At 51.4% G+C, this 21173-nt stretch overlaps 1 long non-coding RNA gene across 1 annotated transcript in view; it reads right to left on the reverse strand.

Annotated features, from left to right (window-relative positions):
- LOC135187372 (uncharacterized) overlaps window positions 1-20263 on the reverse strand; it is a 50001-nt gene extending 29738 nt beyond the window's left edge. The window contains exon 1 of the long non-coding RNA XR_010307326.1: window positions 17834-20263. This is a non-coding gene — a long non-coding RNA (uncharacterized LOC135187372). The remainder of the gene's footprint in view (window positions 1-17833) is intronic.
- Window positions 20264-21173: the final 910 nt, after the last annotated feature.

Below are 21173 nucleotides of genomic sequence, written 5' to 3' on the forward strand. Positions count from 1 at the left end.
ATCTCATCTGCACGAGTGGGAGCCTGGGCACGGCCGCCAGCCCGATGTGAATTAGCGTGAGAGGCTATTCACCACCTGTTGGAGCTGTCAAGTTATGTGGGAAAGCATATCAATTAACGGCCCTGATTAGCTCATCAGCCTTCCCATCTGACAAAACAGTCACCCCCTTTCCACACTAATCCCCCCGGAAAGCCGCAGCCGGGGCCGGGTGCGGGGCAGCGAGCGCAGTCGATGGCTGTGCCCCGAGCTCCATGCTCGGCTCTGCACAGCCCAGGCAGTTTCACCCTGCAGACAGCAGGTATTTGGGTTAAATTCCCAGGAGCCTCCTATGTTCCCTTATAGCTTAAAAAGCTGGGATCCCAGCCAGGAAAAAGGACCTTCCATGACCTGCTCTTAACCCCCGAGGAAAGTTACACAAACTCTTTCACGCTTGGCTGGGGTGGCTGTGTAGGAGCTGGCCAAAACAATACTTTCCCCTGTGTTTGCCTACCTTATTAAATATCAATTAATATTTATGGAAGTTTATAAACACTGCAGCTTTGGTTTCAAGAGTGCTTAGAAATCTGATCTCCTCCTCCTCCTTCTGCTCTCCCTCCCTGCAGCAGCATTTCTCCTGCTCACTGCTGCATGCTGAGAGCTCTGCTCCTCCACCATAGGATGCTGATGGAAGTCCCAGGCATGGGGGTCCTGGGGTTGGGAGGCCCCAGGGATGGGAGTAATGAGGCTCTGAGTCCCAGGAATAGGGATGATGGGGCTGGGGGCTCCTGGAGCATGCACTCCAGCCCCTGATCCCTTGCAGCCCTTCAGGGACATGCCCCCAGACCCCACCATCCTGCTGCCCCCTGTGCAGAAGTGGGAAGCCAGGAGAGACAGCGTGGCATAGATGGGTTACCCAGGACCAAGCCTGCTGGAGTCATACCAATCATCTGTATTTATTTTAAGTCCATTCTCCCTTCCCCTCCCTTATTGACACACCACTTTGTTTTAAATTATGCTTAATTTGAAAGATTTTTCTGTTCCCTTATTTCCTAGGCAGAGGCTTTCCAAAAGGCTCCTGCTGATTAATTGTTGCTGTGCTCCTGCCACGTACTGGAAGTTTTAGATGCAAGGAGCAAACCTGTCAGTGTCCCTCCCCACCTGGCCAGGCCCCTCTGCCTGGTGCTCCAGCCTGCTCACCAGCACCCGGCCTGCTGTCAGCATTTCCTTCCCCAGCACAGGCATTAACAGCAGAGGCTCGGGCAGCCGAGGCCAGGGGCTCCTCTCCTGCCTGTCCCTGCCAGCACGGGAAGCGACGGGAAGCGACTGCTACTGCTGCTACTGCTACTGCTGCTGCTGCTGCTGCTGCTGCTGCTGCTGCTGCTGCTGCTACTGCTGCTGCTGCTGCTGCTGCTGCTGCTGCTGCTGCTGCTGCCCCCGCCCCTCTGCTTCTTTCCCCGGATCAAGCAGCGCAGCACCGCTGCTCCCTGCCCTGCTTTTCACAGTCCCTTTTACATCTACTCTTTATTGCTAGCAGTGCAACTTGCAATACTTCAATATTAAACCCCATGGATTACTTTTCCTGCCTGCCCTTGTCTTACCCTTCACACAGAGCCAGGTACTGTGCTGTCCTACCTCTGTGGCAGTAGCTACAGAGTTTGGTTTCCTTTTATTTTCCCAACACAGACCACAGCCAGCACTTCCAGCTCTTTGCACTTATTTGTGCAGCCCAACTTTACACACCCAGGTGCCACAGAGAAGAGGGAGGCCACAGGCATGGGCATGGGGAAGCTGGGGAAGGAGCTGAAGGCTACAAGCCACAATCCACTACTGGACCTCTTCCATGCCTGAGCTTCTTCTGGTAGGAGGCAGATAAAGTAACATCTTCCACACCTCAGACACAGCAAAAGGCTGAAAGAAGCCAAATTCCTACACAGCCTCCTGGATCCCAGCAGAAACTGGTTCTAAGCAACTGCCTAACAAGCTGGGTGGCTCCAGTTATGAGCTCTGCAATAGAAGCCTGCTAAAAGGCACAGCCTGGCTTCTGCTTTTAGAACAGAGACCTAATAAAAAAGTCCTTAAATCTGAACTCAGCCCCAGAGAAAGGAACTCAGTGTTCCATGGAATCCCAGCATGGCAGAGGTTGGAGAGGACCTCTGGAGATCATCCAGTTCAATTTTCCAGCTAAAGGTTTGCCTACAAAAGGTTGCCCAGGGCCACGTCTAGGTGGATTCTGCAAGTCTGCAGAGAATGACTCTGTGGGCAGTCTGCTCCAGGGCTCCAGCACCCTCACACCAAAGAAGTTTTCCCTTATGCTTAAGTGAAACCTCTTGGGTTCCAATTTGTGCCCACTGCATCCTGATGCCAATGCCCCTCTAATACCCTCCCTGCACATAACAGGAGCCGCTTCTGAGGAGCTCTGAATGCTCGTGGTTGCTCATCCAAGTAGCCTGTGGAAGGTGGCTGCAGTGGACAAGCTCTGCCAAGGTGCAAGGGCTGGAAGAAAAGCAGCAGCAAACCCAGCCCCAAGGGTTTATCTCAGGGGCTATCACAGGGACCATCTGAAGGAGATTAGGTAATAGAGTGTCAGGTTTAATGCATCAGACAACCCCATGTGCTTGGCCTGCCAGACCTTGCAATCTGAGAGTTTAAGAAGAGAGGGATTTAGGGGCAGATTCCTTTTTGGGCTTCCAAAAATAAACTTCTGCAAGCCCAATGTAAAAAAGCAACATCCCCTGGGGGAATCAGCTTGGAGAGTCTGCTGCACTTCTGCAAGCACAGTGACTGTGGATGAAAGAAAGGAAGAGCCAAGAAAATACCAAACCAGACCAGATCAGTAGCAAATAATTCCCCAGATCTCATTCACCCTTGAGATTTTTCAATTTCTCTCTCACTATTCTCTCTACAACTCCCTGAAAGGAGGCTGCAGTGAGGTGGGGTTGGCCTCTTCTCCCTAGTCTCAGATGATGAAGGAAAGGCAATGGCCTGAAATTGTGCCAGGAGAGGCTTAGGTTGGACATGAGGAAAAACTCCTCCTGCAAAAATGGTCATCCTTGGAGGTGTTCAATAAACCACACAGACATTGCACTTGGGGACATGGTGGCCTTAGGTTGAAGGTTGGGCTCAATGATCTTAAAGGTCTCTTCCAGCCAAAACAACTCTGTGACTCCCCAAGCCATCACCATTCTCATAGCTCGCATCGAAGGCAACCCTCTCACCCCCACCCTTTCTCAAACTCTTTTTGGGCAAGGTTGGGTTTATTTTATCCTTATTTATTTGTTACTTAATTGGTGAAGAACCCTTGAGGCAAAGCAGCCTCATGGGCAAGAAAGATCAGGTGCCAGCAGCAGCAAAGGCAGAGCTACAAATCAGTATGCAAACCAGCCAGGAGCCAGCAGCATGAAGGATCTCCAGACGACCCAAGTGCTGTTTGCTTACATCACTTCACGCACTCTAACAGCTGATTTTTAAACAAAACACTTGTTCAGGAGAGCCACTACAAGGAAGGGCAGGAAGCTGATTCCAAACCACCATAACCACTGGAAAGAGCATTCCTGTGTGATTTGGTCTAGGTGATCCTGCTCTGACAGGGGGGTTGGACTGGATGATCTTTTGAGGTCCCTCCCAGCCCCTGACATTCTGTGATGCTGTCACTGTGGAGGAAAGCAAGTCCCAGCCGCCCTGCAATCAATGTCTGCCTCGTTAACACAGCCCCTGAAAGATGCCCTGCCCACCCCTTCAGCGTTGGTCCCCCATGTCCCTCCTAAATCTTGAGGCTGGTTATTGTTAATTATTATTCCTATCACTTCATTTACTCTGGAGCTGGTAAAAGGGCCTGAACCAGTCTCTGCGTGGGAAGAGCTGGTCCTGCAGCACATTTAAAAAGACTCCCAGATCTTCTGCTCCTGGGGTCTGCTTTGGGGCCCACACTACAAGAAAGACATCGAGGTGCTGCAGCATGTCCAGAGAAGTGCAACAAAGCTGGGGAAGGATCTGGAGAAGAGGGCTGGTGAGGAGCAGCTGAGGGAGCTGGAGGTGCTTAGATCGGGGAGGAAGAGGCTGAGGGGAGACTTCATTACTCTCTAACATGTTACATGCACCTTGCTGCCTTCACAAGAAATCCTCTCTTCTACAGCACCTCACCATGGAGGCAAGCAGAGGAGGGTACCTCAAGCCAGAGATGCTCACAGCAGGATGAGACTTGGGTACCTGGGGTCACCCTGTGGCTCAGATCAGTGTCCCCAGAGGCATTTCTGTGCTGGGAAGCAGCAAAGCCCTGATTTTGCAGAGATTTATTCACAGGAGTGAAGTTCAGCTGTAAAGGATAATTCTGCTCTCAGATAAAACCCTTCCTTGGGACCTGAGCACAGGTGTAAGACAGAAGTTCAGCCAGATTTGTGCCTTCCTGGTGTGAACCCAAGTCAGAGCAAACCTGGGAGCCTGGTCAAGCATTTTCTTAGGGTGTTGGTTTCTGTTATGCCCTGATCTGCTTAAAGATGACCTGGAGCCTCTGTTTCTGAGCTGCAGACATCATCTCAAGAACCTCTTGCAAGACCTGTGTGAGTTTTTCATAGAATCATTTAGGTTGAAAAAGATCTTCAAGATCATTGAGTCCAAACTTTAACCAAGTCCACTCTTAAGCCATATGCCCAAGCACCATAAACCAGCATGAGCTGTGTCTCAGGTTCCTAACAATGGTGATTGAAGAGCTGTCTGTGTTTCAGTACAGAATGGCAGGATCACAGCATGGCAGGGCCTGGAAGGGACCCCTGGAGATCACTGAGTCCAAGCCCCCTGCAAGGGAGGGTCTCCTAGAAAGGGTCACACAGGAACACGTCCAGGTGAGTTTTGAATGTCTCCAGAGATGGAGACTCCACCATCTCTCTGGGCAGCCTCCTCCAGGGCTCCAGCACCTTCACATTAAAGAAGTTCCTCCTCATGTCCAGATGGAACTTTCTCTGTTCCACTCTGTGCCCATTACCCTTTGTCCTGTCACTGGGCACCACTGAACAAAGCCTGGTCCCATCCTGCTTCCACTCACCCTTGGGGTGTTGCTTAGCACTGATGAGATCCCCCTCAGGCTGCTCTTGTCCAGACTAAGCAGCCCCAATTCTCTCAGCCTTTCCACATCCCAGAGAGGTTCCACTCCCCCATCACTCTACACCCATGCTGTTTCACAGGGATGGATACACACAGACAGAGAAGCAGGAAGTATGCAGAAAATGGGAAATTCTCAGGAGGAAAATGAGGCAGGAGGAGGAAAAAGCTATCAAAACTACAGAAGAACTCCAGGCTGCCAAAGAGCAGAGGACGAATGACAGCCAAGAGTGAGCTGCTGGAAACAAGGCTTTCCATTGTCTTAGCTCTGTGCTCAGGTGTCCTCCAGGGAAGAGGAAAATGGAGTACAACCCAGTAAATGGTTAATCACACAATGCAGACCTCTCCCACTAAACCCTTTTTGACCATGGAAGATATTCTCCCACTTAATAAAAGCTTACCCCAAAATCCCACCACTGATAGCATCAAGCTTCAGTCTACAGCACTGCAGTGACCTGAAGGCAGCAGGTCTGAGGCTCTCTTAACCCCAGCACAGGAGAACAGCTGGCGTGTGACCTACTGATTGATTTACAGTAGAGTGAGGGGACAGTGGATTAAGAGTGTGTGCAGCTGGATCAGCTTCCAAGGTGGAAAACAAGCTCAGGCTGCTTCAGATCCGTGTGTGGGAAAACTGAGCAGCACCTTCCCCAAAGCTCATTTGCAAATTGACACTTCCAGAGGTAGGGATTTTGCAGCAGAAAGCAGCTCCAGCAAGTCAAACACCCCAGGGCTTCCCAGGGCAGCACAAGTCCTCCTCCACTCACCCCTTGCTTGTGCCACTGCCACGGGGAGATGTTTGCCTAAGAAGCCAGAGGAAGAAGGCAGCAGGCAGCGAACTGGTGCATGCCACCTTGCCATGGTTAGGGGAGATGGGAAGGAGGAGGAGTGTGAGATGCTGTGTGCCTGAGAAACAGCTGCACCATCACTTAATGGGAAGAAAAGGACGGTGGATTGAGGAGGAATATGAAGGATTCCCTCTTACAGCTACATACAGTTTGAAATTAGCATTGAACAGATAATTGGTATTTCTTCCCCAAACTGTTGTCAAGCCTAGGGCAGAGGTGGAGTCCCCATTCTGGAGGGGTTTCAAAAGCCATGGAGATGTGGTGCTGAGGGACATGGGTTAGTGGTGACCTGGCAGTGCTGGTTTAATGATTGGACTTGATCTTAAAGCAATCTTCCAAGCAAATCCATTCTGTGAACCAATGACACTGCTACTGAGTTCTGTTCCTCACAGAGCATAAAGATGTGACATCAAGTCAAGACGGCCCAGACCACATTAGTTCATGAACAATAGGACCAATGGTAGAGAGAACCAGAGGCTTCTCTACCACCCAGACACATGGAGCCATGGCAGCATTTTCACTGTTTTCAAAGCCACAATCCCTCAGAAGAGGACAAGCCCCAGCCTCAATTTTTTTCCACTCAGCTATCTTAAGAAGGGCAAACTGATCCTGCCTTGCTGTGCTGTGGAAAAGCCCACCAGCAGCTACCATTTAAAGCTGGGGCAGAGCACAGCTACTGACAACTAAGAAGGGCTCCAAACAAATCTGCAGAAGAAAACCTTCTCCCTTCTCCTCCTCCTCCTCTCCAGTGGTGGTGTGCAGGCAGTTTGCAGCCAGCAGAGCATGAAGAGCATGGCTGGGAGCAAAGCCCTTTCTCGCCTTGCATAGGTGACTCCTTCCCAGTCTCTCACTGCTGGTGGAAGCCCAGAGCTGGTAAAATGGGGCAGAGCCCTGCCCCAAACCCATTCCACTACAGCCAAAGCAGGTAGGTGTGAGCAGCCACCCCAGCACCCAGAGCTGCTACATCTCTATCTCGAGTGACACAGCCAGCCAAAGGGACGGCCCTTGCCGCCCGTCCCCAGCTACTGAGTGATACAGATGGGCAGTCCAGGAGGACTGTGTGCACATATGCAGAGAAGCTCTCATGTCCTTTGACCCCTCATCCCTCCATCATGGGAGATCTATAACATTTACAATCCAAAAAACAAAAGAGAAGGGAGAGCAGGGCCAGAATTCATCTTCCAGGCTGACACCTAGCGTTAATTAACGACTTAAAAATCAATGACAGAGGGGACAGGCAGCAAATGACACCTCCACACAGAGCCTGTCTGCTGGCAGGAGCAAGGCAAAAAGGAAAACCTTTGAGGACAGCTTTGACACAAACCACAGAGGAGAGACCAGGAGGAGTGGTGAGGCTGCTACCCCCAGATCATCAGTCTCTGCCAGGCCAAACTTCCACAACAACCCCACTTTGTTTTTTCATTTTCCATCTACCAGTTTGGGTTTCCTTGGGGATGCTGCTCCCAGAGGTACTGGAAAAGCCTGATGTGTTTTGAATCTGAGCACACAGCAAAAGCCCTGGGAGGACTCTGGACTCTGGAAGGTCTAGGTGGAAGATGTGCTTGTCAAAGCTGTCAGAGATGTTTTCTGCTGTGCACGTTGTAGGACAAAAGCCTGGTGCTCTGCATCTGCCTGGGCTCAGTCAAGTCCTGGCCCACAGCTGTTGTTGTTGCCCTGTCCTGAGAGGTGTTCAAGGCCAGGTTGGATGAGGCCTTGAGCAACCTGGGCTAGTGCAAAGTGTCCCCACCCACGGCTGGCAGATGCTCTTTTAGGTCTCTTCCAGCCCAACCCATTCTATGAATCTATGACATTACATCGCCAGCAGTCCTGGGGCTTTTTTCTGGTTGGGCTGGTTCCACATCCCCTCCTCAGCAGCAGTGCTTGTGGCACACAGCACCCTGGGATGGCCTGGGGCCAGCAGCTTCTCTTCAAATCGACAGGAAAAATCAGCTGTGTGGTGAGTGCTGCCCGTGGAACCAACGTGGCCAAGGTGCCTCCAGTGCTGCCAGGTGCTGTGTTCCCAGCCAGGCTGCAACCAAGCAGCCTCGTCTGTGGCCAGCACAAGCTGGGGGCAAGATGCCAGCTGGTCCCTCCAGCAGGGCCCATCAGCACCTCCCACACTCATATCAAGCCAGAGCAGTGGCAGAAGAGCATCAACATCTTGAGTCGAGGTGGGGAAAATGTAGATCTACAGATCTACAACCATCTCTGCAGTTCAGCTCAGGGGCCATCAGAGAGGCACCTTCACTGCTTGTCTTAGCAGAGATGAGGGAAAAGAGGCAGTCCTGCACCATTCTCAGGTGCTGGAGCCCTGGAGCAGACTGCTCAGAGAAGTTGTGAGTCTCCTTCTCTGGAGACTTTCAAGACCCATCTGTATGTGTTCCTGTGTGACCTGATCTAGGTGACCCTGCTCTGGGAGAGGGGTTGGACTGCATGATCTCTGGAGGTCCCCTCCAACCCCTAACATTCTGTGATTCTCATTACCCAGTGCCCATCCTTGGGGTTGTGCTCATGCAGTGGAGCATCCCCGTCCCTCTGCACCAAGCATCAGGCAAGCAGACTGGGAGACGACTGCTGCTTATCACGGGATCTTGCTGCTGATGAGGTGGGAGGTCGGTGTCACCAGTCACGCTTGCAACTCCCATGCAGCCGGGGATGGTGCCTGGAGAAAGGAGGGACTGTACCCTCTCCTAAGCACATCACAGCCAACTATCAGCACAGAGCGAGCCACAGGCTCCAGCCACGCTCCCTAGGACCCCGCAGCACGCAGCACTGTGCAGGCTAATCCAGTTAAACCAGACCATCCCAGCACTGCTGGGATCCTCAGGGGCACCGGGTGGGAAGTGCAGCTCCCAGATGCTGCCCATCCCCAAGTCTCAGCACTTTTCCTGCTGGAAAATCCTCACTGTCACAAAACTTTTGTGCAGGAGCCGTGGGGAGAGATGGTCCTGGCGAGCAGATGGTGTGCCTCATCTGCGGGGCTGGTGTGGGGCTCTTTCTGAAGAGCAAACCTTTCTGGAATACTAAATCTTACAGGAGCTGTAAATGTCAAATTTAAATTCATACTTTGTACCACCTTTGATTTCAAAGAGGATTACACCTAGTGCTGAAAGCAGAGCAACACCAAAGCTACATGAAATGGAATTACAACTACTTAGGCCCTTTTCTATTGCCTCTTTATATTGTTAACTCCTTCCAATTCATTAAGTCTAATCCTTATTAGGCTAAGTAACACACATGTGAATAGACAGGACTGGACACAGCAGCATATGTGCCTTTTGTATCACTTCCTGCTTAATCCCCAGCCCGGGGAGGGGGCAGAGCTGGGCAGAAGTGGTCCTCCCTTGCCCGTGCTGCCCAGTGGGGAGCAGGGCAAAGGCCACCAAGCTGCACTGGCTTCTTCAGCAACCTGCTATGGAGCAACTCAGCCTGCTGCTCTGTCAGGGGAATCTGCCAGACCTCAGCCATCCCACCACGCTGGATGCCAGCTTCATCAGGGGTGCCTGGCAAAGTGGGAATCTCACAGGGTGCGGAGGGGTGGGAAATTCTGTAGGGGGACGAAGGAATCACAGAGTGGGTTGGGATGGAAGGGACCTTAAAGATCATCCAGTTCCAAAGCCCTGCCGTGGGCAGAAACACCTCCACTAGCCCAGGTCAGAATCACAGAATCACAGAACTCTTGAGGCTGGAAGAGACCTTTCAGACCATCAGGTTCAACCACTCAACCCCACCATCACTGCCAAACAACCTCCCTCAGGACCACATCCATATATTTAAATCCCTCCCGAGAAGGGAACTCCACCACCTCCTTGGGCATCCTGTTCCAGTGCCTGAGAACCCTTGCTGGGAAGAAAGGGTTTCTAATATCCAACCTGAACCTCCCTCATCCCCACAGTTGCTCAAAGCCTCATCCAGCCTGATGTTAAACGCTCCCAGAGATGAAGTGTCCACAACTTCTCTGGATAACCTGTCCCAGTGCCTCCCCCCTTAATAGTGAAAAACTTCCTCCTAATGTCCAATTTAAATCTACCTTGCTCTAGTTTCAAACCAGTGCTCCTTGTCCAGTCAAGAGGCTGTTTCTAGTTTGCCATCTCTGTCAACAAAGACTTTCCCCAAGCATCTCTAGCCACAGAGTTTTCCCCATCCCTGGGTGCTCTCTGCTCTGTTTATAAACTTGCAGCTTAAGCAGCAAGACAGGGAAGGGGTTAAAATCAGTCCCTTTAGCACTGGAGGTGTCCACCTTGCATGGACACACACCCCTGGCAAAGAGCCTCTTGCAACAGAAAAAAGCTCCTCTCTGTGCTGATCTACACAGCAGCAGTAGCAGCTCAGAGAATCACAGAACATAAAATCTCAGAACCACAGAATCTCAGAATGAAGGTCTCTCCCCTCGCACTCCCTGCAGAAAAACAAGAGGTAAAATCCTGCTTTTTCCAGCAAGATATAAACTCCAAATGCCCTGTGTGGAGTTCCCTAGCAGAGAGTGAGACAGAAATCACCGAAGTACATAAACCAGGTATTTATACAGCAGCAGCCTTGCTCACAGTGCTTTAAACACAATAAAGCAGCGGCTTATAGAGTCTCTTGCATATTGCAGACATGAAATAAAGCCAAGGCAGGAGGCAGAACATCCAGTTCCCAGCTCCAAGGAGGAGAGGAGGGTTTACAGGTGCCATTCAGTTTTATGACAGTATCTCCTAATGCAGCAGGTTTGTCAATGCAGCCCCCAAAAAGGCCCTGCAGGAAAGGTTATTTCTGGAGCCTCAGCGCACACCTGGGGCGTGCTGTGCGAGGCATGAGGGCAAGCAGCACTGCACTCTGGGGCTACCCAACGGCAGCACTCACTCAGGAGCCATGGCTGCACTGCCAAGGGGCTTGGGTGAACTCTGAAGAGGAAATGTTAAGGTTTGTCACTGAGCTTTCAGCCAGGGACGGAGCTCCTTGCTGTGGGCATACAGCAGGAGGAGCGCACGGACAGCAGGGGGGCTGCCGGGATCCCCTGGGTCTGCTCGGGCTGCCCAAGGCCTCGGGAGCCCATGCTTACAGAATCCCAGAGTGCCAGGTTGGAAAGGACCCCAAAGCTCATCTGCTCTGACCTTTCTAGGTGCTGGTGTGGCTGAAAGGAGCTGGCCTAGCACCCTGTCTAGCTGAGTCTTCAAACTGCTCAAAAGAAACTCCACTGCAGCCCTTGAGAGATGATTCCAATGTCTGGCTGTGCTCAGGGGCAAACATTTTCTTCTGGAGTCCAATGGGAATCTCTCCAGCAGTAACTTGTCCCCACCACCCTTTGTTTTCTCCAGGGGACTCCTTTGGGTTGGAATCATAGAATGTTAGGGGTTGGAAGTGACCTCTGGAGATCGAGTCCAACCCCTCTGCCAAAGCAGAATCACCCAGGGCAGGTCACACAGCACAACATCCAGAGGAGACTCCCCAAGCTCTCTGAGCAGCCTCCGGAGTTCCAGCACCCTCACAGTAAAGACAACCTTCCTGGGTTCTGTTTCAGGCCTGTTACCCATTGTCCTATCACAGGACACCACCTGCCCTGCCTTGCAGATAGTAAAAAAGATTCCTAAGGTGCCCTCTCAGCCTTCTCCAGGCTAAACAGCCCCAGGACTCTCAGCCTTTCCTCACCAGACATATTCCAGTCCTTGCACCATCCTTGTAGCCTCTGTGGGACTCTCTCTAGTATTTCCCTGTCCCTTCTGAACTGAGGAGCAAGGAAGATATTCCAGACCATTTAGTAGACCAGTTGTTAGCAGAAAGCACCTTCCTGGGCCACGAAATGAGCTGGGCCATACAGCTGTGCACATGAACAGAGGAGCACAAGAGACCTTGCTGCAGAAGGGCTCCCTCAGCACCTAATACACCATGAAGATCCCTTTCAACCCAAATCATTCTGGGACTACCATCCATGAAATGGAGCTAAGGTCCAGTTTTCCGTGGACAGAGGTCTCAGAAGGTGTCTAAGAGCCTGGGCATGTACTTTGCTCTCAACTGGCACCTGTGCAAGGGCACTGGTGTACCAGTGGAGTAGACTGCTCCTTGCTGGATTGGTCCCACCCGTGTCAGTGGGGTATGGGGGCACATGCTGCACACCCAGAGGGAGACCAGTACCCGACAGGTTTTAATTAGCACTCTTGCTGCAGCAAAGTTCCTGGCTATTGTCACTTAATTACTGTGGATCTACCCCAACAGACATTCAGCTTTCCCCATGACCTCTCGCTCTTCACACCCTTGTCATTCTCTCTCTCAGAGCCCTGCCTGACACTGGGGAAACATGGAGCAACTTCTTAATTAATTGGACTAATTAGTCCCCTAGATGGCTGGACAGCTGGACCCTATCTTCTCCCTGATCTCCTTGTGGAGGCAACAATCAAATCATGGTTTGTTACTCTAGAGTTGACAAAGTCTGGCTGGTGCCCATGATCTGGCTCCTATTAACCTGACTCCCATGGGAGCACTGTGGAGGATGAAGATGTTTTCCCTTCGGCTAATCAAGTCCACAGCAAGACCACACTGTCACCACCACAGCACCTGGCAGCCTTCTCAAGGGTCAAGGTTTCCTCTCAACCCCTTCCCCATTTTGCAGGGTTTATAAAGTGGCTGTAAAACTTTGCTCTGGCTTGAATGGGGTTGTTGTGTTGTATGGGGTCATTGTGACCCAAGTGCAGGATTTGGTGGGAAGGAAAACAAAGGAGGTCAGAAAAAGCAGTCCCCCAGCATAGCCCACTCTGCCTCCTCCCCTTCTGCAGCCCTCCACAAAACTGTCACCAGGACTAAATCAAAATAAATGAGCACCTGAGCAGGCTCTTCCCTCTTGGTCTCAGCAGGCAGGAGCTCAGGGAACTGCTCCAAGTGCCAGAAGTTAAACAGCAAAACAAAAGGAAGGAGCTAGAGTTGCCCAGGCTGCTCAGAAGTTTGGCCAGCCTCATTCTCACTGAGCCCTGGGCAAAGCTGGGTGTCAAAATCCCTTTAGCCTGCTTTAGAAAACTCCAGAAGCTAGCAGTGGCTGCTCCAGGACAGCCACACAGGCCTCTAAGCTGTCAGGGTTTTATGGTAGACTGAAATAAGTGGAAAAAGAGAGTCAGGAATATAAATGGCCAGGAGTGCTTTTGAAGAATTGATTGTTCCAGGGCATGCCATGGCAGCTGGGGGAGTGACGTTCAGGTGCTTTGATCCTTAGCCAAGCAGATGATCAATTCTTCCATCAGAGCTGCTCCCCTCTGTCGCAAGTGCTCCACAACCACCTCAGCTTTGCTGGGATCTGTTTTGATCCTCAAGCAGGGATTTGTTTTGAGCCCAGAGCTGGCCAGTCCCTGAATCCTTGCAAGAGCAAAAAATGACTGAAGGAGCAGAAGGCAGCACCGAGGCTTGGACCGTCTAAGAGCTGGGGATCCAAACCAGCAGGTCCTTGGGTTTAAATGGCAGTGAGAGCCACTGAGCTTCTCCTGGCTGGCAGCCAAGCTGAGCTCTGGTTCAGGATTTAATATGCACACTTCCTGTGTCTCTTCCCACAATTTCTTTCTTTTCTGCCCACAAAATGGCATTGACAGAGACATTCACCCTCTATTTCCAAACCTGTGAGTGATGGAACACCAACCATACCCCTGGCTATGTCCTCCAGTGCTTAATTACTGTGACCCTTCAGTCCTCACTGGAATTTCTCTGCCATCAGTTTCCACCCTTGCAATGTGGTTTGGTGTATTTTTTCTTTTTCTCTGCTCAGCTTCAGAGTTTTTCCTTGCCTTTCACTCCCCATGCTGGTGTTTGCAGATGACGACCATGTTTGTCTTCTCACCTTTTCTCAGCAAAGCTGAGTTTGAACTCTTTGGCACCTGATACGAGATGATCCAGCTGCACTTCTGCACTTCAGAGGGGCCCCAGACAGGGACAAGGCCTGCAGCCACGAGGGACTGCACTTACAGAAGAAGGCAGGCAGCCAAGCCTTAAAGAGAAACCTGCACAAGCCACTCCTCATGTCCACGCTGCCTTTCTGCATGTCACTGCCCCTTCATCTGAGCACACAGAAGGTCATGGCTGAGAAGCCAAAGCTATCAAAACAGCCCCCACCCTGTGCCTGCCGGTGACACAAATGGGCTAAATGAGTCCTCTCCTGCTAAACACAGCACTCCTCACTCTCTGAATCCAGAAACCATCTAAAGCAGGCTGCAGCCTGTTTCCCACTGACTCCCACTGCTGGAGCACTGAGCTCCCACGTCCCATCCTCTTTCTGGAGGGAGAGAGAGCCTGAATGTGTCCCCCGCACCGGGAGCCTCCCACCTTCTGCAGAGCGCCGGGAGCAGCGCCCAGCTCCCCAGCGAAGCACCAGCTATTACCTTTGTAACTCCTGCTATTTTCAGCACACAAAGACCATGTACAACAAGGTTTTGCTGTGGTCAATAATCCCTGAAATGATGTTTTCAACAAACCTCATTTCAAGCCCAGATCCCGAGTGGAGAAGTGATTGGATGAAAGGCCATTATATGACTGCTGTAATTTATTCTGCAGAGAGCTAAACCCACCAATTATCTGACATGAATGACACCACTTCTCTTCCTCGCCCACACAAAGGTGCACAGTGTCTATTTCCCAAGATCTAATTTAAATTTTAAAAAGCCTCCTATGGTTAAATAAAAAGGTGGTGACTACAAACCTGCTGGAGTCAGAAACACTGAGCAGAAGTGAGAAAACCAAAGTCCAGACCAGCTCTCCACGCCTGCGCTCCACAGGAGGGCACAGGACACAGAAGTGGTGCTGAGTGACACGGTTCAGCACCAGACTTGGGAGAGTTAGAATCACAGAATGGATTGGCTTGGAAGAGACCCTTAAAGGTCATCTAGTTCAAGCCCTCTGCAGTGAGCAGGGACATTGTCAACTAGGCCAACAAAACAACCCCCAAATGAACAAACAAACCCACAAAAGAGCCAGAAGCAAACCCATGTCATGTGCAGTACCACACCAGCCACCCAGCTACCATCCTGTCTGGTGGAAATGTCCTTTAAGCTCATCAAGTCCAGCCAGTATCTAATTCTACCAACTCTGGTGCTAAACCAGATCCCTCAGCACCACATCTCTGTGTCTTCTGAACACCTCCAGGGATGGGGACTACACCACCTCCCTGGGTAGCCTGTTTCAACCCCTGACCACTCTTGACAGCAAAGAAATTTTCCCTCATCTCCAACCTAACCCTCCCCTGGCACAATTTCAGTCCATTTCTTCTCTTGCTATTCCTGGTTCCTTGGGAAAAGAGGCCAACCCCCAACTGGCTCCAGTCTCCTTTCAAGGAGCTGTAGAGAGCAGTGAGGTCTCCCCTCCGCTTCCTCTTCTCCATACTAAATACCTTCAGGTCCCTCTGCTGCTTCTCACCAGCCCTGTTCTCCAGATCCTTCCCCATACTCTTTGTCCTTCCTTGGCCCTGCTCCAGCTCTTCAATGTCCTTCTTAGAGAGAGGGTTCCTAAACTGAACCCAGGATTCCAGGTATGGCCTCACCAATGCTGAGTCCTGGAACACAATCGTAGTTCAATTTCTCACCTAGGTCTGATTTGCAGTAGTAAACTGCCCCGAGCAGGTTGTAAAGTGAAGTGGAAAGCCCAGAACACCCTCTGTGTAATATCTGAGGTGTTTATTTAAGGCCAGCGTCCTCTGCTGTGCTCCCAAACCATGGCACCTTTCTCTGGTTGGGGAAGCTGATGACCCACTTGCTGGACCAAATTAATTAAATCTCATTCGCTCATTAAGATGAATCAGAGAGCAGCTGCTTATTTTAGAACCTCAATTATTTCCCATCCTCTCCTCCAGAAGGACCCACAGCACCAAGTAACCATTTGTGTGGTGTTTGTGACCCTTCCCAGGATGCCACCTCTGGCTGAGCCTCTGCTGGAAGTTTTGAAGCAGCAGTTTGTGTCCCAGCAGTGGCTGAATGTCACCAAGGATGCTACTGAGCCAGTGCAGGACCTCACCTGGTGCTCCAGCTCCCCACTGACTGTGGGGAAAGGCCACTGTGGCTGTAGGCCAGCAATGTGCCCTTGTGGCCAAAAAGGCCAGTAGTGTTCTGAGGTGCATGGAGTGTGGCCAGTAGGTCAAGGGAAGTTCTCCTCCCTCTCTACTCTGTCCTGGTGAGACTGTATTTGGAGTGCTGTGTCCAGTTCTGGGCTTCCCCAGTTCAAGAGAGACAGGGAACTACTGGAAAGAGTCCAGTGGAGGCCACGAGAGTGAGTGGGAGAGCATCTCTCTGATGAGGAGAGGCTGAGAGGCCCAGGGCTCTTTAGCCTGGAAGAGAGAGGACTGAGAGGGGATCTGATCAGTGCTGATCAATAGCTAAAAGATGGAGGTCTTAAGGATGGGGCTGGGCTCTTTTCAGTGGTGGTCAGTGACAGGACAAGGGGCAATGGATACAAACTAGAACACAGGAGGTTTCACTTGAACTTAGGGAGAAGTTTCTTTGGTGTGAGGGTGCTGGGACCCTGGAGTGGGCTTCTCAGAGAGGTTGTGGAGTCTTCTCTGGAGGGTTTCCAAACCCATCTGGACATTGTGATCCTGGGCAGGCTGATGTAGATGTACCTGCATTAGCAAGGGGGCTGGACTGGATGGTCTCCCAAGGTCCTTTTCCACTCCTACCATTCCAAGATTCCCTATACAGCTTGAGAACAAACAGGGCAATACTTTCCCAACTAGCAGATGCCATCCACACATGACAGGCCCTTGACAGCCTCTTGCCAGGCTGCTGAAAGAGGCTGGAGGAAAGCAGACAGAATCATAAACCACCAGATTTAGTCCTCCACACAAAAAACCAAACCATTTACAAGCAAGAGGAAGACAAACAGAATTACGATGTTCTAGGAGCTCTGTGCATCTCTGCATGCATTTCTACACCCACCAGGGAAGGACAACAGCTTTCCTCTGCAGGGAGCTTAGGCTGCAAGGTGCCTGTAGCTCCAGGCAGGCAAACCAAACTCACCTTTACCCTGAGTGTTGACGGATAGTTAGAAGGGGAAAAGCCGGGAGGAGGTTGAGACTGACCTTTCTCATTGCCCCTCTACTCTGCTCTTGTGGGATTCTATCTGGAGCACTGTGTACAGCTCCAGAGCCCTCAGCATGGGTGGGACACAACACTGCTAGAGATGAGCAAGAGGACAACACAAAGATGATCAGAGCCTGGAGCATCTCCCCTCTGGGGATAGGCTGGGAGAGCTGGAGCTGCTTAGTTTAGAGAAGGGAAGGCTCCAAGGAGAACTTAGAGCAGCCTTTCTGTACCTGAAGGAGCTACAGGAAACACGGAGGGGGACTTTTGACAAGGGCTTGGAGTGACAGGATGAGGGGGAATGGCTTTGAACTGGAGAAGAGGAGATTGAAACTGGAGATGGGTAAGAAATTATTGACAGTGAGGGTGGGGAGACACTGGCACAGGCTGCCCAGGAAGGTTGTAGATGCCCCCTCCTGGAGGTGTTCAAGGCCAGGCTGGATGAGGCTTTGAACAGCCTGGGCTATTAGAGGTGTCCCTACCCATGGCAGGGGGTTGGAACCGAATGATCTTTAAGGTCCCTTCCAATTCAAGCCTGTGGTTCTGTGTTTGATCCTCAGCACTGTTTTCTGGAGCTTGATATGGGATGGGGAGGAAAGCAGGCAGGACCCTCCTCCAACAAACCCATCAGCTGAGCAGCCTAGAGTAGGACAGGGAAAAGCATCACATGTGCAGGAGTTCTGCCAGCCTGAGACCATCCCCTCACTGGTCCCAGCATGTTCAGAGCATGCAAAGAGCAGAAATGAATGCTTTGCCTGGCATTTGGAAACCTCTGAATTAAGTGACAGTAACATAAATTCACAATACCACTTTTAAATGTCATTAACACTGCTGTTTCAGGTCAAACCCAAGTTTGAGCCCTTAAACAAGCCAAAAAAATAGAAATAAAATTACCTCTCAGAGGGGAAAAAAATCACCACGGGTGGGTTGGGACAGGTCGTTTCCTAAACTGGTTTGAACTTCTCACAGCAGCTCCTATTTATCTTGAACAATCACTTCATAAACTCCGATTCCAGGTCTAAAAAAGAAAGCAAACACTTTTTTTATGGACTGCCTCAGTTCATTTAGCTCCATTCATCACAGCTCTGTTGATGGAACTCGTGAGCAGGTCCCTTCGTGCTGGGCAGCTTTATGCTGGCGTATTCCTTCAGGGGTGGGGAGGGAGATGACTCTGAGCTGTCACTTTCTGCTCCTGATGTTTTACAGCCACTGCTGCTGGAGCTGGTTTCTGCTTTTCCTATCACGGTGACATCTGAGTGCCACTTTCAATGAGGCCAAATGGCCAAGTTCTAGCAGGTTTTGGACACTGGGAATTAATCAAAGTTCACCATTTATGTCCTGTGCTCATTCATCAGCAGGAGCAGCCCAACACAGCTCCAAGTGAGGACACCTGGGTTTGCCTCCTGCCTTCCCTCCCTGCAGAGTCAGAGAAGTTTGGCCACACAAAATCACTTTGGATCATTCCCAGCTGGTCCTGTTTAGCATAAACCCCCTCCAATTGTCTGTCTGATCTTGGACCTGTCACCAACCTGCCCCAGCCAGCTGATCAGCTGTGCAGTGAGTATGTGCAGAGCTGTGCCCAGTTAAATACTGGTTATTTTAACCCTTTCCTGCAGGGGTTAGCTCAATAGATTTTGTCACCCTCATCAGGACAAACTTTAAGGATTTCCAGTTTGACCTTTACCAGATGCATGTTCCAGAAGGACACCAGAAGAGACACTGTGTAGGCAGGCAGAAAGTGACTTTCTCTGGACGCTGTTAAACGTTCACATTTGATTCTTGTCTGGAGAGATTCCAGACTCACCCAGACCTGACCCTGGGCAACCCACTCTGCAAGAACCTGCTTTAGCAAGGGGACTGGACTAGACGATCTCCAGGGCTCCCCTCCAGCCTCCACCATCAATCTCTTTCTTTGGTGCTCTATCTCTACCGCTGGGAAGCACAGAAGGAGATGGAGCAGCCAGCAGTTTGGGAGGCACTTGCAGCTTTCCTCCTCCTCCTTCCTCCTGCTGAGGGCAGAGACAAACGCAACGCTCCTGTGCTTTCCGACTACCCTGGCACACACACTCAGCTCGCTGCTGATCTGCAACATATTGTCTGTGACTCATTCGTGTTTCCACAGAGGACTCAGCAAGCTGGGAGGGAGGGATGCCTTGGTAGTACCCACGCTGAGACCAGGCTGAGAGCTGCCAAACCCGGAGCCCTCTGCCGGGCTCAGCGCTCCCCACGGAAAAACAGGGCAAGGGCGTCTGCAGCCCGGGACGGCGAGCGCTGAGACCCGCGAGAGACTGAACAGGGGTGCTGGAGACGTTACCCAGCTGGTGGGAAAGAGCTCCAGAGGAGAGCTGCTGCCTGGCTCTAAAGTGGCTGCTGTGAAGCTGTTTTAAAGAGGGGGTGGGTGAGTCTGCGTCTACGGGCGCGGGAGGGAGAGAGCAGCGCAAGAAATACTGCATGGAATAAAGAACCAATTAAAGAGGGGGGACAGAGCTCCTCAGAGTGATTGGCTCTGTCTAAGCTGAGAACTGGAGCATTTAACCTCTTGTTTGTGTTTCGCCCGAACGTTGCCTCGCTATCTGCTGGGGTCACAATCAGGTCAGAGCCGCAAACCATCCTCGCCGCGGCCAGCGGCCGTAAATCATCGCGGCCGGGCTGCAGCCGGTGCCCAGGCTGGCCTCACCCCAGCCCTGGCTGATGTGTCTGTCACCCCTGCAAATGGCACCGGGAGGGCAATCCGGCACAAACAGGCTTTGGGTGGGAGTGGCTGCCGAAGAACTGGAAGAAATCCAGAGCTCAGGAGTGGATTTTGCAGTCGCGCAGGCACTTCTCCATCACTGCAGCGGCTGGCTGAGGCTGTGGCAGCTCCACAGCAGCACCGGTCTGCCCCAGGGCTCATGCTGGGCGCAAAGTTGGCACTTGGAGGTGAGAAAGGAGAATCCTTCTGAAGGAGCTTGAAATCTAAGATCAAGGAACGTTATTTTAGAAACGCATTTTTGGTCTGCTGGATGAAGATGTAAAAGGAATTGTTGATTCTCAGCTAAAACATCTATAGACTTCACACTTCGAGAGCTCGACCGAAGAAACAGATTCACTTAGTTAACTACTTGCAGCCCACTGACGAAGCACAGCTTTGGCCAGGACCTGTGGTTCTGAAGCTGACACAAGACTGAAGTGATGCGGCCAGAACGATACACTCAGTAAGAGACTGGAGTGCTCCAGCGGGACAAGCTGGTGGAGCCGCACCGAGCTACGGGCACACCCCTGCGTTCCGACTGCAGCTCTGGCTGGCTCCCTGCTCCTCCACAGCCAGCGCAGGCTTTGCTCCCTCTGACAGACCCAGGAGCCGACGCAGGAGGCCCTCACCAAGCCTCAGCCACATCTCCTTCCTCATTTAACAGCAATTTTGCCACGTTTGCCCATCTGACAGCAGCCTCTTTTGTCAGTAAATGGCATTAATTAGGAGCCTATTAATTCAGCACACATGGAGTAGAAGGAGAATCAAATGAAAACAGGGTGGGCTGGGAATGGTGAAAGGTCTCCTTTGTGGTCATGGAGCATTAGCAAAGCAAGAGTGGATTTTTGTTTTTAAATACAGGTTTAGCTTCCTGCTGCAAAAGGAACATTTCCACAGCTGTTCTGAGGAGTGGCAATGATCCAGTGCATGGCCACTAAACCATAAGCGTTGCGTGTGCCCTGTTCAGAACTGGAGGCACTCGTTCTTGAGCACCTTCAAGGGCTTGCCTTGAAGGGATGCAGCCAATAAGAAAGCCTGGATTTTAGAGAGGGAATAAATAATAAGCTTCTCCTGTGAGCAGGAGCTTTTTGAACTGAAAACTGCACAAGAAAATGTGTAGGCAATTAAAATAGCACCCAAACTACCCCAAGCCCCATAGTGAACAGATTGGAAAGGGGGGGCAATTTTTTAACTTAGTTTTAACACTGAGATTGATTTTTCACAAAGCAAATCCCTCCCTGCTGCCCAGGGTTTCAATGAAAGAGGGGTAACTCTTGGAAGCCTGATATGAGGAAAGGGATTAGTGCCTCCTTGGCTAGAAAAGCACTGAAGGGCAAGCAGAGAAACATGCAGCTCCAGAGGCAGCACGGACATGGCAGCCCCGGGAGCTGAGCCTCCTCACTCAGCAAGCCAGGCAGTGCCTTCACTCCCTCTCCCTGGGCTCTGCTCCTGTGCTGCTGTGCTCCAAGCAGCGAATGCTGGTTCAGCAACACTGCTGCCTCA

This window comes from Pogoniulus pusillus, chromosome 27 (assembly GCF_015220805.1).
Source record: "Pogoniulus pusillus isolate bPogPus1 chromosome 27, bPogPus1.pri, whole genome shotgun sequence".
In the NCBI taxonomy this organism is placed as follows: domain Eukaryota; kingdom Metazoa; phylum Chordata; class Aves; order Piciformes; family Lybiidae; genus Pogoniulus; species Pogoniulus pusillus.